Source organism: Benincasa hispida, chromosome 7, assembly GCF_027475165.1.
Source record: "Benincasa hispida cultivar pf3 chromosome 7, pf3_genome.v1.1, whole genome shotgun sequence".
NCBI classification, from domain to species: Eukaryota; Viridiplantae; Streptophyta; class Magnoliopsida; order Cucurbitales; family Cucurbitaceae; genus Benincasa; species Benincasa hispida.
In genome coordinates, this window is record NC_143484.1 from 13,163,070 (window position 1) to 13,180,476 (window position 17,407).

Genomic DNA, 17,407 nt, shown 5'->3' on the forward strand with positions numbered 1-17,407 from the left:
AGGGGAAAGCGGAACCTTAGTTGCGTCCTTAACGCGATTGACGACTTGTGATGGTTTTAGTCTTTACTCTTTCTCTTTCTACTTCATTATTAAGACTTGCCATCGCATTCATCGATTCTATTGTACAACTTCACAGCCGGTCCTCGACCCCTGTATCATATAACATAGTAGTTTAGGAATTTACTTTATCAACGCATTTTTACTTTCAGCGCAATTTATATTTCTATACAAACCAAAATTCTTTATTCATTATTATAACTGGTCGCATATATCACATATGTATCGTATTTAACGAAAACAATCCCCGTGTTCGACCTCGGATCATTCTGAGAAACTTGCGTTGGAATTATACTTGGTTTCAGCACAAGGAAACTTGTGACACGCACTACTTCATCACATACTAGGAGTATATCACTATCAATGCATACACTTAGAACGTAGTATCGCATAAATTATCTTTATCGCAAAGCACTTGACCGCATATAGAGCATCATTCATTCATTCATCAGCACAATAGATAGATAACATTCCATTTTTACCATTACAAGTTTATGGCAACATGAGCTTGTAGCATAATATCTATCATCACAGTGCATAATAATCAATAGATAAAGATAGAATTCAAATCTTTAGTCATCAAGTTTATGGCGCCGTTGCCGGGGACATGAATTTGAATCAATCTTTCATCAGTAGTGTGAATAAGCGATACACAGCACAACAATTCATTTTTTATAGTCATCAAGTTTATGGCGCCGTTGCCGGGGACATGAACTTGAATCATTCTTTCATCAATAGTGTGCATAAGCGATACACAGCATAACACTTTATTTTTCTTACTCCACAATATTCTATACAAAGAAGTTTGTATAAGACCAGACCACGAAATGTTTTTCCTCATTATATAACGTCGTTCATAATAGAGACTTACATTTCACTAGGATGACCATAGGTAACATGACCTTAATCCTTAGTGTGTTGTGAACTCCTACCTATGAGAGCAGTTCTTTGATTTGTACGGATGAGAGTGGCCAGATCGCCGACTTAACAAGCCTACCATTTTGGGGATTCTTCTGATTGAGGAGCTGGGAACAAAGCTACACAAGATGGATTTCATTCCTTCCCCGAGGCAGGGGTAAGTAGATAAATTGCTCCCTTAAGGCCTGATTCCGAGTCTTAAACAATGTGGCACCACACTCTCTTTTGGCCCGAGAGAGGTCTAGTCATAGTTGGACTATGATCTATTGTTCAATAAAGAGATCAGTGGTACTTAAGAAGTTAAATGTAACTACAGGAGAAAATGGTAATTTTGCCTAGCTGTACTTACGAGTAATTTGTGAAGGGTCATCGTATTATTGATTGGTTATATCCAATAGATACAAAAATATATCTGTAGTGTAAATAGTGCAGTTGCCGGTCTTTGTGGAGTGCTTGATAGTTAACGGATGGTGAATAATGTAATTAAAGAGTTTAGTTAATTATTCAAGTACCGTTGGAGCTACAAGCTACAGGTCCATGAGGTCCCCTTGGTCGCTCAATAGGTTTAGTTGAGAATCAGTTTTTAAATTCATTTTAATTGTTCAAATTAATAGAGAGATTTAATTATATATGATATAATTAAGTTGTTTCAATTATATGTGATATAATTGTTGTATTGTATTTGATACATTATAGCTTAATGGGAAGAAATAAATATTTGAATGAGATTCAAATATAGTTTCTATAAATTGGATCCATAGTTGTTAAATTTAATATAAATATGATTTATATTAAATGTCATAGAAAAGAGAAAAGAAACTATAGCTTATATTGTGATACAATATTAAAACTATAGTTATATGTTATATTTGATATAACATATAATTTAATATATATATATATATATATATATATATATATATATAATATGATAAGTTAGTTATCATATTTATATTTATTATTATTATTATTTTAATAATAAGGAAAGGAGTTACAACTCCCTTTCCATTCTTTTCTCTCTACCTAAGTAAGTGGGTGGTGGTTATTTTTGGCAAGGAGAATAAAAGAAATGTTTCTTCTTGGTTGGTTAATCGATTTTGACAGTGTGAGAAAACAACTGAAGAGTTTTGTGCTTTTTTTTCGAGTTTTTTTGACAAAATTCTCAATCCTTCCCTTTCCATTAAGTTTTTCCTCAAAATAAAAAATCGCAAGAGTCCACCACTCCTGGTTTCTCACCATGAGAATACCAAGGTAACATTCGTGGTAGTGTTCAGTTTTGTTCAAGGTTAATCTTGAAGAAGATCTTCAAGGAGTTAGTGATTTATTCGAGTGAAAACGTGAAGAAAATGTCTTCAAAGGTGAGTTTTCTTGAAACCCTTTCTAAAGCATGTTGTAATTTAGAAATAAATACATATCTTGTTTATTTGTTTACTGTAAACTTTGTATTCAATAAAATGGAATTTGGTCAATAAGACTAGGACATGCCAGCATGCACTTAATTTCAAATATTTCTAAGAATTCTTTGATTAGAGGTCTTCCCGAATTTGAATTTGAAAATGATAAAGTTTATGATGCTTATCAAATGAGTAAGCAAACTAAGTCTTCTTTTAAATCTAAAAATGTGGTCTCTACTACTAGACCCCTACAATTATTACACATGGACTTATTGGTCATTCTAGAATTGCTAGCTTTGGAGGGAATTATTATGCATTTTGTGATAGTTGATGAGTTTTCTAGATTTACTTGGGTTTTGATGATAAAATATAAGGATGATGCTTTGAAAAGTTTTATTAGTTTTGCTAAAAAAGTTCATAATGAAAAAGGATTTTTTTTCCCTAGAATTAGGAGTGATCATGGAGAAAAATTTAATAATGATGCTTTTAAAATTTTTCAAGAAGAAAATAGTTTTCTCAAAATTTTTCCTCTCCAAGGACTTGTCAACAAAACGATGTGGTTGAAAGAAAAAATTGTACTTTGCAAGAATTCACTAGGTCAATGTTGAATGATATAGTTTAACTAAATATTTTTGGGCGGAAGACGTTAATACCGCTTGTTATGTTTTAAATAGAGTTTTAGTTAGACTATCTTTAGATAAAACTCCTTATGAGCTTTGACATGGAAAAAAATCTAAATATTGGGTATTTCAAAGTTTTTAGTTGCAAATGTTTTATTTTGAATAACAAAAAAAAGCTTGAAAATTTTGATTCTAAGATAAATGTTAGTATTTTCCTAGGATATTCCTCTACTAGTAAAACTTATAGAGTTTTTAATAAGAGAACTTTAGTTGTTGAGGAATCTGTGGATGTTATATTTGATGAGTCTTGTAATAATGTTTCTAATGAGACTATTTGTAATGATGATTTAAAAAAGGATTTTGGAGATTTACGTGTTAGTGACAAAGACAGGAAAATTGTTTCAAATATGCAAGAAGTAAGCATCAATAAAAGGAAGGAAGATGATTATTCGTCACTCCAACTCATCCCAAGGATTTGATTCTTAGCATCTCCAAACAAGGTGTGAAAAACTTGTTGTTGTCTTAATTTATTTAGTAATCTTACTTTTGTTTCTCAAGTTGAACCTAAGAGTTTTAAAGATGTTGAATGTGATGAGTTTTGGATTTTAGTTATGCAAGAAGAACTAAGTCAATTTGAAAGGAAAAAAGTTTGGAAATTAGTCTCTAGGCCTTCTAATGCATGTATAGTTGGAACTATTTGGGTGTTTAGAAATAAGATGGATTAAAATGAAAATATCACTAGAAATAAAGCTAGACTTGTAGCTCAAGGTTATTGTCAAGAAGAAGGTATAGGTTATGAAAAAACTTTTGCAATGGTTGCTAGATTAGAAGCTATTAGATTGTTGCTTGCTTTTGCCTTTTATAAGAATTTTATTTTGTATCTAATGGATGTAAAAAAGTGCCTTTTAAAATGGTTATATCGTGGAGGATATTTATATAGAACAAACTCTGGATTTTGAAAGTTTTGATTTGCCTAATCATGTTTATAAGTTGAAAAAAGTTCTTTATGGCTTAAAAAAAGCTTCAAGAGCTTGGTATGATAGATTTAGAAACTTTTACTTGAGAATGGCTTTAAAAGGGGAAATTTTTATACTACTTTCTTTATTAAGGTCAAAGAAATGATTTGTTTATAGTTCAAATATATGTGGATGAGTATGATGAGAGAAATCAGTTTCTTCCTTAGACTTAAAATCGAACAACTCAAGGACGGTATCTTCATAAGTCAAGAAAACTACACAAGGGATTTGCCCAAGTGGTTCAAATTCAATGAAAGTAAAATTGCAAAAACTCCTATGAGCACTGCCACTAAGCTGGACAAAGATAAAAAAGGGTAAACATGTGGACATAAAGACTTATCGAGTTATGATCGGATCTTTACTTTATTTGACCGCTAGTAGACCCGATATCATGTTTAGTGTATGTCTTTGTGCTGAATTTCAATCTTCTCCTAAGAAAGCACAATTGCATGTCGCTAATAGAATATTTAAATATTTTCTTGGAACTATTGATGTAGGCTTATGGTATCCTAAAAATGTTGAATTCTATTTGGTAAGATATTCCGACGTGGATTTTGCCTGTAAACTTACTTGATCGTAAGAGTACTAGTGAGACTTGCCAATTTCTTGGTAGTTTTTTAGTATCTTGGTTTAGTAAAAAGTAAAATTCGTTTGCTTTATCCACTACCGAAGCGGAATATATTGCAGTTGCCAGTTGTTGTTCACAAATTCTTTGGATGAAACAAACTCTTTGTGATTTTGGATTAAAGTTTAATAATGTGCCCATATTTTGTATAATACTAGTGCTATTAATTTGACTAAAAATCCTATACAACATTCTAGGACTAAGCATATTGATATCAGGTATCATTTTTTTAGAGAGCATGTACAAAATGGTAATATTACTCTTGAAATTGTAAGCTCTAATAATCAATTAGCGGATATTTTTATCAAGCCATTGAATGAAGAAAATTTTTGCAAAAATAGGCGTGAGTTTGGTATTATTTGTTGTGATGCATCTTGATTTCCTATCTTACTTGTATTTATTATGTAATGATATAGGAGGAGAATTGAGATACTTTGTATGTGTTCATATTTTTAGGGTAGCACTTATATGCTTATTTTTCTATTGATGATTCCAAAAGGGAAGAAGTATAAGAAAAATGTGTTTTGAATGTGTTGGAATGTATATTTAAGGGGAGAATTAATTAAGAACGAGAAGGTCATTCTTTTGTATGAATTTCAAATATGATCTTTGTGGTCATATGAATACTTGATAATGAAATTAAATTATTGATCACATGTATTGATATGGTTATGTGCATTTCAAGTTATTTTTCTTCTATGGTTTGTCATCATAAAAAAATGGGAGATTGTTGGCTTTTTATCCTTTAATCTCAAGTTAATTAATTAGTTAATATTTTGATGATAACAAATCTGATTTTGTTTATGAAAAAAATGATTATTTTGAATAGTCCATAGCGTAGAACTCGAAACAACGATTTCGATGCCTCTTGAATCACCCAAATCGGAGTTCAAATGAAAAAGATATAGCAAAAAGAAGCGTAACGAACAAAATGCTTGAGATAGTGACATGGTAGCCAAATCATCAAATTGGACTAATTATAGAATTTCACTTGGAGCTAACACAAGAGGCTTAAATTTGTAATGGATGGATTTTGATTTTCTTTAAATTAAAAAAATAATTAAAGAAAACTAAAAAAGAAGGATTTTGTTAAAAATATGAATTAAAAAAGGAAAAGAAAAAATGATCGTTGGTCACTTAATTTGAAAATAAATAAATAAATAAACTGCATATGCAGATTTTCAATTAAAAAAAATTATATATATGTAACACCCCAAATATTTTTTAAATTTTTTTTATGTAATTTCAGTAATTCCTTTTTATTATTGAGGGCATTTTTTGAATTTTGGAAGTCAAGTATAGTTGCGGGAATTTAATTTTTGGCATTGAATTTATTCAATTTGGAAATTAATGACAGGAATTAATTTCATTTTGGAAATGAAAGAAATTTAATAGTATAAAGTAGAATAAGGAAAGAAATAAAATAAAGTTTATTTTATTTTATTTTTAATTTTTTAGTTTTATTATTATTTTTTTTTATAAAAACAAAACTTAAATCCTTCTTTAACCTCACCGCACCCCCCCCCCCCCGAGAAAACCTAGACGCCAGCGCAGTTTTCGGTCAAACCCGACGCCGACGAGCAGACGGCGATTCAAAGCGCCAGAAGGTCAGAGTAGACGCCTCGTCCACTGTGTTCCGCTAAGAGCCCCAGATCTGAAGGCGTCTTGTCCGCTGTGTTCCACCGAAAGCAGCTCGCCTAACTTCTCCAGCTTGTCCAGCTGAGCTCCACTGCGCGTCGCTCATCTGGTCGGTCTCCTCTGTCATTCGCCTAGTGCCGACCATACGCGAGCACCACTTAAAGCCATGTTCGCCACCCAAGCCGCTTCGCCGTTGGTTGTCGTCGCCCTGCCGTGTCGGGTCTGTCTTGGTCTTTGTCAGATCTGTTGGGGTAAGGTTGTGTCGGTTCGTTTCATTCTCTTGGCCATTAATATTGTGTTTTAGTGTTATGACTCACCTTTTTTGGATTTTGTTTCAAGCTAAAGTCGTTAAGGAGTTTGGAAGTCAAAGAAGGCACCGTCGAGAAAGGTGTAAGTGATTTTCATTCTTTGAGTAAGTTCTTGATAGTTTGGATTTGGACCTGAAGTCTTACAATTGTGGCTTCAATTGAAATTTGAGAGTTGTTTTGTTGTAGGGCCGCTACTTTGGATTTTCCGTTATAGTTTGGTGGTCTAATTATCTGTGGAGTATTGACTCGAGGTAAGTAATCTTACTACTGAAGTTGCCCACGGGCCAATCACAGGATGTATGCTAGCATGATGGATGTATTTTACGGTAGAATGACAACATGATGAACTGATAATTTAGTATATGTTACGGTAGAATGACAGCATGATGATCTGATAGTTTAGTATAACCGCTGTACGTTTTTGCTTGAGGATATGAAAGATGTATTTATGCACATGGATACCTGAATGCTAGTATGAGATGATATTTGATTCCATAAGGTTGTATGTGATCTGTGGATATTGAGGCATGTGTGTTTGTTATAGAGCCATGGTGTTGAAGCATATGTATATCATAGAGTTATTGTGATAATTATGGTATTAAGCCTATGCTAGTGATTTTACTGATTAGTTAGAATGCCCACTAGGTTTGTGTTTGGATTCACCAGTTTGTGTTTCCTTCGGGATTCACCAGTTTATGTTTCCTTCGAGATTCACCAGTTTGTGTTTCCTTCTAGATTCACCAGCAGTTCGCAGGCGCCGCAATCTTCCTTTATGGAAAGTTTGTTGAAGCAATATATTGAGAAGAACGAAACTGTGCTTCAAAACAAAGCGACGTCTATCCGCAACTTTAAAATTAAGATAGACCAGATTGTGGGTGAACTCAAGAACATACCGCAAGGGGCCCTGCCGAATTCAACGGAACTCCCACGCAACCCAGGGGTACGGGCAAAGAGCAATGTCAAGTCGTGACGTTGCGTAGTGGAAAAACTGTGGTGGGGGAGAAGAAGAAGCCTAGCCGGACTGCTCCAATTGTGCTCGAACCAGTGATTGCGATGACTCAAGAAGAAGCAGAAGAAAAAGAGGCAATAGAGCCAAAGATTGCGTCCACCTCAGAGCCAAAAGAACAGGGGACCATAAGAATACAACTGCCACCTTTCCCACTGAGAGAAAAAAGAAAAATGATGAGGTACAGTACCAACACTTCATGACATGTTAAAACAATTGCATATTAATATTTCCTTCCCTGAAGCAATTGAGGAGATGCCCACATATGCGAAGTTTCTAAAAGATATGGTGACAAAGAAGAGAGGCACTGGTAAGTTTGCCATGGTGGCTTTGACGCAGAGCTCAAAATCTATAATCCTATCGAAAATGCGTGACCCTGGGAGTTTCACTATACCTTGCTCCATTGGAGTATTGTACTTCGGGGAAGCGCTATGTGATCTTAGAGCCAGCATTAACCTGATGCCTCTGTCAATTTTCAAGCAACTGAATGTGGGGCAACTTCCACCCACAATGGTGACTCAGCAGATAAATCTCTAGTGCATCCAGAGGGGAAGGTGAAGGACGTGCTGGTTACAATCGACAAATTTATATTACCAGCAGACTTCATCATTTTGGACTACGAAGCCGACAAGGATGTGCCCATCATCCTAAGGCGACCATTTTTATCAATCGATCGTGCCCAGATTGACGTGCACAAAAGAGAGATTACCTTGAGCGTGAATGGACAGAAGCTCAAGTTTAACATTATCTGAGCCATGAAATATCCTGAGGAAGAAGACCTTAATGAATCCGACGATGAATAGAGTCTGAATGAAGAAGAGAAGCCTGAAGATGAAAATGAATATGAGGATGCAATCGCATCCATTGTAGCATGCAATGCGATCACGGAAAAAATAAACAAGGAAGATGAGGTGATCACACCGTAAGAAGTTAATCTGACAGTGAATGAAGAAAGAAAAACAACAAAACCGTCCTTAGAGCAACCATCATCAATCGAGCAGAAAACCCTTCCTAACCACCTGAAGTATGCATTTCTGGGGCAGAGTGAAAAGCTACCGGTAATCATTTCCTCTGCAATTAATGAAAACTAAGAAAATGCGCTACTGAGCATTCTGTGAAAATATGTAAAAGCATTTGGCTGGACGCTAGTAGATATTCGAGGAATTAGCCCCGCATATTGTATACATAGAATTCATCTCGAAGAGAATCACAAAGGATCGATCAAACATCAGCGTAGACTCAACCCTGTGATGATGAAGGTCGTAAAGGAGATAATCAAGTGGTTAGACGCGGGCATCATCTATCCAATAGCAGACAGCACGTGGGTCAGCCCCGTGTAGTGCGTGCCAAAGAAATGAGGGATGACGGTAGTCCCTAACGCAAACAACGAGCTGATATCGCAAAGGACCGTCACTGGATGGCAGATTTGCATAGACTACCGCAAACTGAATGCGGAAACAAAGAAAGATCATTTCCCTTTACCTTTTATTGGCCAAATGTTGGATCGTCTAGCTCGAATGACTTCTACTGCTTCTTGGATGGGTATGTCGGTTATAACCAGATCATGATCGCTCTTGAAGATCAAGAAAAGACCACATTCACCTGCCTGTATGGAACATTTGCATTTCGACGCATGCCATTCGGCCTCTGAAATGCGTCGACCACTTTCCAAAGGTGTATGATGGCCATCTTTTCGGAATATCTCAAAGACTCTATAGAAATATTCATGGACGACTTCTCTGTATTTGGGCACACATACGAAGTCTGTCTTGACAACTTGGAGAAGATATTGAAAAGATGTAAGGAGACGAACCTCGTGCTTAATTGGGAGAAATGTCATTTCATGGTGAAGGACTGGGGCACAAGGTCTCTAGGGATGGGTTAGAGGTGGACAAGGCAAACATTGAAGCGATTGAAAGCTCCCACATCCAACAAGTGTAAAGGCTGTCAGGAGCTTCTTGGGACATGCCAGATTTTACAGATGTTTTGTCAAGGACTTTTCAAAGATAGCACGACCACTGAGTGCGTTGATGGAGGCAGACAGAAAGTTTGACTTTGATGACAATTGCCTCAGCGCATTCATGATTTTGAAGAATGCATTAACGACCGCGTCTGTGTTAATCGCACCAGATTGGACACTCCCCTTTGAATTAATGTGCGATGCGAGCGGTTATGCGATGGGAGCAGTGCTGGCGTAGAAGAGAAAAACAATGGTACATCCCATTGCATATGCAAGTAAGATTTTGAATCCTACACAAACCAACTACACCACCACAGAAAAAGAATTGCTTGCAGTAATATTTGTGTTGGAGAAATTCAGAGCATATTTGCTAGGAACAAAAGTACTCATCCATACTGACCACTCGGCGATAAAATATTTGATGACAAATAAGGATGCGAAGCCGAGGTTGATTAGATGGGTTCTCCTCCTCCAGGAATTCGATATGGAAATAATTGATCGCAAGGGGATGGAGAACCAAGTTGCGGATCATTTATCCCGATTAGAAAATTCAGAGATTGACCGCAATCAATCAGAAGTTAGCGCAACGTTCCCAGACGAGCAGCTATTTCATATTGAAGAATTGCCATGGTACGCAGACGTGGTAAATTATCTGGTTTGTGAGCAATTTCCTGAAGATTATACCGACCACCAAAAGTGGTGGCTCAGGCATGAATACAGATCATATTTTTGGGATGAGCCAAATCTGTATAAGAAGGGGTCAGACCAGATTCTGCGACTGTGTGTACCAGATGCTGTTCACCAACGCATATTATCGTAATGTCATGATTCACCATATGGCGGGCACTTTGGAGAACAGCGCACGGCAGCAAAAGTATTACAAAGTGGGTACTATTGGCCAACACTATTCAAGGATGCAAGAGACTACGCGATGAAGTGTGATCGGTGCCAGCGCACATGTAATATTTCATGGAAACATGTGATGCCCATGAACATCATTTTAGAACTTAAGTTATTCGACGTCTGGGGCATTGATTTCATGGGACCATTCCCACTTTCGAATGGTCACAAGTATATTCTGTTAGCCATCGACTACGTTTCCAAGTGGGTAGAAGTGGTAGCATGCGTCGCAATCAATGCGGTAGTAGTCTCCAAATTCCTGAAGAAAAATATTTTTACTCATTTTGGCACCCCACGTGCCATAATAAGTGACGAAGGCTCCCACTTTGTCAATTACATCGTCAAAAATCTACTGTTCAAATATAATATCCTCCATAAAGTGGCCACCGATAGGCATGTCTCCGTATGCGTTGGTGTTTGGTAAAGCATGTCATTTACCATTAGAGATGGAGCACAAAGCGCTGTGGGCGGTGAAGAAGCTTAACTTCAACATAAAAGCAGCAGGGGAAGCAAGAAAACTCCAATTGGTCGAGCTTGATGAGTGGAGAACGCAATGCCAAAATTTACAAAGAATTAGCAAAACATTGGCATGACAACCGACTATGCGGCAAAAATCTCCACGTCGGACAAACGGTCTTAGTTTTCAATTCACAGCTACGGCTCTTTCCCGGCAAATTAAAGTCGCACTGGTCCGGACCCTTTACAATTAAAGAAATATTCTCATGTGGTGCGGTTGAGCTAATTATGAGAAGGGACTCGTACATTTAAGGTTAACAGGCAAAGAGTCAAGGCATATTGCAGGGGTGATTTTCACAAGGAAAAGACCTCTATAGACTTGAGAAATCCGGAATGAAGGAAAATCGAGTGGCCCCTGCACTGGCATGCGACAGAAATTCATCTGGGGTGCAAGTCTTTTGGAATATCCTTTTCTAACTTATGATTCATGAACTCTCACTATTATAATGTTATTTCTGTCTTCATCTTTATATCGAAAAAAAAAAAGAGAGAAAAATTTTGTTAACTTCGTTTTTTTTTATATTTGACCCTCTCAATGTTTTTCTTTACAAACGATCGAAGTTAACGATTGCAGGAGGCACTACACGAAGATGTAACTACTTTATTTCGTCACCACAATCCAAAGAAAGTAGTTCGCCGCAAGGCAGGATGCGTCAATAAATGATGCGGGCCACAACGCAAATTCGGGGGTTGTATCTTTCCTTGACTTTATTTAAAATTTTGCACTATCACATCGCATTTTAATTTTGAAAAATTTTATCACCACATCCTCTTTGGTTGGCGCAAGCATTTAACATTGATTACTGAAGTAAGTCACCGCATGATTTCTTTTTGCCAATTATGATTTCAATGATGAAAAACATGCTTCTATTTCTTTCTATACACTAGAGTCATCTTAATTTTAGGACAGCCACCTCATGAAATATTTCTAGAAGATAGTGGTCTGCTAGTTCTCTTTCAAACTGGCCCTTTACGAAACTTCTTAAGAGCATTGCATGACTTCTTTCAATCTTTTAGCAATGAGGACATTGCCGCATTTTAAATTTGGGGGTGCGGTATTCAATTTTCGACCTTACTATTTTTTCTTTAAACAAAAACAAAGAAAATAATAATAATAATAACAACATTGCGATCAGATCCTACTCGTAGTTGGATGTCCGCATGACATACGTGGGGGCAAGCCAAAACGAAAGTAGGAATCGTGATCAACACATAAATAAAATGATCGCAACTCCGCTGCCAAATGGGCATGAGTTTAGACTGAGAAAGAGCGCCTTGCTTGTAGTTGGGTGTCTGCATGACACACGTGGGGGCAAGCCAAAATGAAGGCTAAACACTTGGATCAGTGCAAGATCATAGAAAAAAATGAAGATATATATATATATATATATATATATATATATAAAAGTCTAAAATACACAAGGATAAAAATCATTTGAAAACACCCCAGTGAAAAAAATTTTTGAAATAAATCACGCGATGCCCTAGAATCTAGTAAATTGTTTTCTTGCGGTCCCTAAATTTTAGAAATATTTTAAGAAGAGACTTGGATAAGAATTAACGGAATTTTGGTGTATAGGATTTGAATATGGCATCCTTGAGAAATCTAGAAAAGAGAAGGCGGTCGACTTTCTAAAAGAAATCTTTAGCTTATGCTTGAGGACAAGCATTGTTTACATTTAGGGGTGTGATAATGGGCGGAAATGCACGTTATTACAACACAAAGTTATAAAACAATGCAGATTTATGTTGATAAAAATATACAATATTGCGTCCAAAAGCATTAAATTCACAATATTGCGGTCGCATGCGTCCATCGCATTAAAAGAGCTAACTTGTGTATTTTTGTGCAGAAAATACATTGATGCAAGGCGGAAAATGCGATCCAAAGAAATCAACGGTCGAGCGCATTAAGAGAACTAATGTCATCCCATCAGTGCAATCATAAGAGTGGAGAAGCCTTTCACCCCGAAACTCTATAAATACCAAGGGCTACCTTCAGTGAAGGAGTTCAACAGTTAGATAATTTTCCATATAGATAGAAGTAGCATGTTCATAGTTTTTCTTTTACCTAGAAGGCAGAAGCGAGGGAAGTGAGATTTTACTGAGGGATCATTTCGGTGAACTTGGAAGAGTGCCGGAAGCATCGAGATCAGAGAGAGGGCCAACTCCTACGGAAGCAGGAACATCTTTTGAGCAGAATACAGTTAACAGTGTAAAAGCTTTAGGAAGCAAGGAATTTCTACCAGGCTCTCTATCCTTATCTTCCATAGTCATTTTGTACTCTTAACTGATTTATAGAAATGGAATTTACATCTTTATGTCTGTTCACTCTCTGGTTATTACGCACAAATAGCTAAATCTATCGAATGGGTTGAGAAGCACTTAGTTAGCATAACTGGGGATCTTCATTCTATGCGGTTATCTTGTATTATGTATGTGTCATTCATCCATTAGAGATACTCGAGAGGGTAGTCTAAGGATAGAATTTAGGCTTGAAAAAGTTAGGTTAGAATCTAGGCTCGAGAGAGTCAGATTAAAAACACATAATCAAGAGAAAGAAGCTTAGGAATAACTGTTGTTTGCTATTAACACATCACATGCATCCTAGAGATAGGTTATGATTGTATGCGATCATCTTGTCCATGTGTGCATCTTGCATTATCACATAGGCAAGAAGTAGAGACTTAGAAATAAGCTCTATAGACACTATCGCATTCATCGCATGTGTCCTAGAATTAGCAGCTACCACATTTGCATTGGGAAATGATTTGCTATCGCATGAATATAGCATGATCGCATAGTTTGAATGCATCCTCGGGAAACGCTAGCTAAAGACCTTCTCAACCCGCTCCTCTGAATACTCAGTGTATCTGTCGCATAATCAATATTTTCTCAAATCCGCCGCATACTTTTTATACTTCAAACAACAAACCAACCAAACTATAAATTTATTTGTTACCACAAATTGATCTAAAAATTACTACCGCATATTGTTTTCCTTAGTCCCTGAGTTCGACCCTGGACTTAACAGGAAACTCAGTAGGATTTATACTTGGATCCTGCTGAGAAAATTTGTTTGCACGACGCATTTTCCACCAACGCAGTCCTTTCCAGTATTTCATCGCATAAAATAATGCATCAGGCTACCTGGGAGTGGGAGGATGAGATGAAGGCCCAATACCCGGAACTTTTTCAGGAATGAACTTTCGAGTACAAAAGTTCTTTGAGGAGGAAAGAATGTAACACCTTAAATATTTTTTTATTTTTTTTTATGTAATTTAAGTAATTCCTTTTTATTATTGAGGGAATTTTTGGAATTTTGGAAGTCAAGTGTAGTTGAGGGAATTTAATTTTTGGCATTGAATTTATTCAATTTAGAAATTAATGACAGGAAGTAATTTTATTTTGGGAAGGAAAGAAATTTAATAGTATAAAGTGGAATAAGGAAAGGAATAAAATAAAGTTTATTTTATTTCCTTTTTAGTTTTTTAGTTTTATTATTATTTTTTTTATTATTTTTATTATTATTTTTTTTTATAAAAAAAAAACTTAAACCCTTTTTCTTCAACCTCCCACCCCCGAGAAAACCTAGTCATCGACGCCAGTGCAGCTTTTTGTCGAACCCAACGTCGATGAGCAGTCGGCATTCAAAGCCCCCTGAGCGCGCTAGCCGGTCAGAGTAGACGCCTCGTCTGTTATGTTCTGCCGAGAGCCCAGATTTGAAGGCGTCTCGTCCGCTGCGTTCCGCCTAGAGCAGCTTGCCCAACTTCTCCAGCTCGTCCAGCCGAGCTCCTTTGCGCGTCACTCGTCCGATCGGTCTCCTTTGTCGTTTGCGTAGTGCCGACCATACATGAGAACTACTTCAAGTCGCGTCCGCCACCCCAACTGCTTCTCCGTCGATTGTCGTCACTCTGCCGCGTCGGGTCTATCTATGTTTTTGTCAGATCTGTTGGGGTAAGGTTGTGTCGTTCTTTTCATTCTCTTGGCCATTAATATTGTGTTTCAGTGTTATGACTCGCCTTACTGGATTTTATTTCAAGCTAAAGTCGTCAAGGAGTTTGGAAGTCAAAGGAGGCACCGTCGAGGAAGGTGGAAGTGATTTTCATTCTTTGAGTAAGTTCTTGATAGTTTGGATTTGCACCTGAAGTCTTACAATTGTGGCTTCAATTGAAATTTGAGAGTTGTTTTGTTGTAGGGCTGCTACTTTGGATTTTCCGTTATAGTATAGTGGTCTAATTTTTATCTGTGGAGTATCGACTCGGGCCAGTCACCGGATGTATGCTAGCATGATGGATGTATGTTACGGTAGAATGACAGCATGATGAACTGATAATTTAGTATATGTTACGGTAGAATGACAGCATGATGATCTGATAGTTTAGTATAACCGCTGTACATTTTTGCTTGAGGATATGAAAGATGTATTTGTGCACATGGATACCTGAATGCTAGTATGAGATGATATTTGATTCCATGAGGTTGTATGTGATTTGTGGATATTGAGGCATGTGTGTTTATTATAGAGCCATGGTGTTGAAGCATATGTATGTTATAGAGTTATTGTGATAATTATGGTGTCGAGCCTATGCTAGTGATTTTACTTATTAGTTAGAATGCCCACTAGGTTTGTGTTTCCCTCAGGATTCACCAGTTTGTGTTTCCTTCGGGATTCACCAGTTTGTGTTTCCTTCGAGATTCACCAGATTGTGTTTCCTTCGGGATTCACCAAAGGTAGTGGGCATATTTAGCTACAGTAGGATAGAACTCAGTTTTTTTTCATGTATGTATATATCCCCTGAGGACTAGGACGGTTTATATGTTCCACCAGAGGTAGGCATCTAGAAGGCATAGATGCCTAACCTGACCCCAGTAGTGAGGTTACTTACTGAGTATTTTATACTCATTCTTTTTTATGTTGTTGTTTCAGGTAAAGGTAGAGATGCACTGGCGATGGACAAGTGGAACTCGTGACCGAGCCACTGGGACTAGTTTTATGCTTTCGCTCATGAGATTTAGCTTTCTTTTCATGTTTTCCTAACTTTCAATTTTGATATTAAAACTTACTATTAAGAATCGTTTTCAGACTTATTTATTATCATTTATGATTTATGAGTACTCTGCTGTTGTTTTTAATATTTGAATTTAATGAAAGTCTTTTGAACTTATCTTATTTAATTAACATTCATTTCACCATAACAGATTGTCGTTTTAAGTTTCATGCATGCATATATTTAGTAACGACCTAACTTAAGTCCTAGGGGGTCGGGTCGTTACAATATATTTCTTTATTTCTTTTATTATTTTTCCACTTTTAATCTCCACCTTTTTATTTATCAATCCAATGATTCAAATCAAAATATGATTTTTACCTCACTTCACTCTCTTTTTAAACTTCATCATCTCTAAAATTTTTCCAACTTTTTCACACTTTACAATCCTAAAAAATTGCAAAAAGGCCAATATTGTTGATCTCTCTCAAAGCTCTCAATTTTATTTTTATTTTTTTCATCTTGCTCTTGAGAAATTTTTTATTATATTGTGAGGATTAAATATTGTGAACTCAAACTTTTATGTAAGCTCACTATTTTTAGAGAGTTTTATTAAGTGTTTCAAAGCTTCATGAATATAATAACGGTTGGATCCTAACCCGTGGAAAGAATCGGGTTTGCTCTTAAATCTGAAAAAATGAGCAAGGTAGCAGTTCCTCTTTCATCCGTGGAAAGAGTCAAAAGAGATTTTTAATCGAAATCCCAAGAGGTGCTTGGAAAAGTTGATGTAGATTGAGTTTGACCGAACTACTATCAAAATTACGATGTGTTCTTATCTAAAGCTTTTCTAATATTTTTTCATTTAATCTTAATTGTATGCCTTTTGTTAGTTGAGATTGGTTAAGTATATTGTTACATAATTTTAATCAATCTTGCTATATAGCATCAATTAGGATTTTTGTTAATTTTATTTAGAAAATATTTAATTAGTTTAAATTAAGCATATTTTTCAAAAAAAATTATTTAAACCCTATTCACCTCTCTCTAGGGTTGCCATACCGGTCCAACAGACTAATGTTAGATATATTGTTAATACACTCATATCTTACTTATAATATTTATCGATTGATGTCTTGTATATGATATATTGTTGATACACTTATATTCATGGTTCTAAATGGTATACACATGTTTTTCTTTAAAAATAAGTTACTAATTGAATGTTTATTGTTGTCAAATGCATCGCTAATGCACTTCAAATGTTTATTGTTATTAGACTGCCAATACAATCATGCCTTATTTCAAGTATTTAATGATTGGTATCTGATACACTTATGTCTTATATTTGATACATATAGTTGATATACTTCGAATATCATGCTTATATAACGAAACACGTATATTTACTTCAAAATAAGTGTTGATTGAATATTGATTATCGTTAGATATATTGCTGAT

At 36.0% G+C, this 17,407-nt stretch overlaps 2 long non-coding RNA genes across 2 annotated transcripts; both read left to right on the top strand.

Moving 5' to 3' along the window:
* The first annotated feature begins 6,781 nt into the window (after positions 1–6,781).
* LOC150034937 (uncharacterized) lies at positions 6,782–13,283 on the top strand. The gene is made up of 2 exons (XR_016530554.1): positions 6,782–6,827; positions 12,812–13,283. It is a non-coding gene; the product is annotated as an uncharacterized LOC150034937 (long non-coding RNA).
* Positions 13,284–13,996: 713 nt separating this feature from the next.
* On the top strand, positions 13,997–16,131 carry LOC150034938 (uncharacterized). The gene is made up of 2 exons (XR_016530553.1): positions 13,997–15,074; positions 15,889–16,131. It is a non-coding gene; the product is annotated as an uncharacterized LOC150034938 (long non-coding RNA).
* The last annotated feature ends 1,276 nt before the right edge of the window (positions 16,132–17,407 follow it).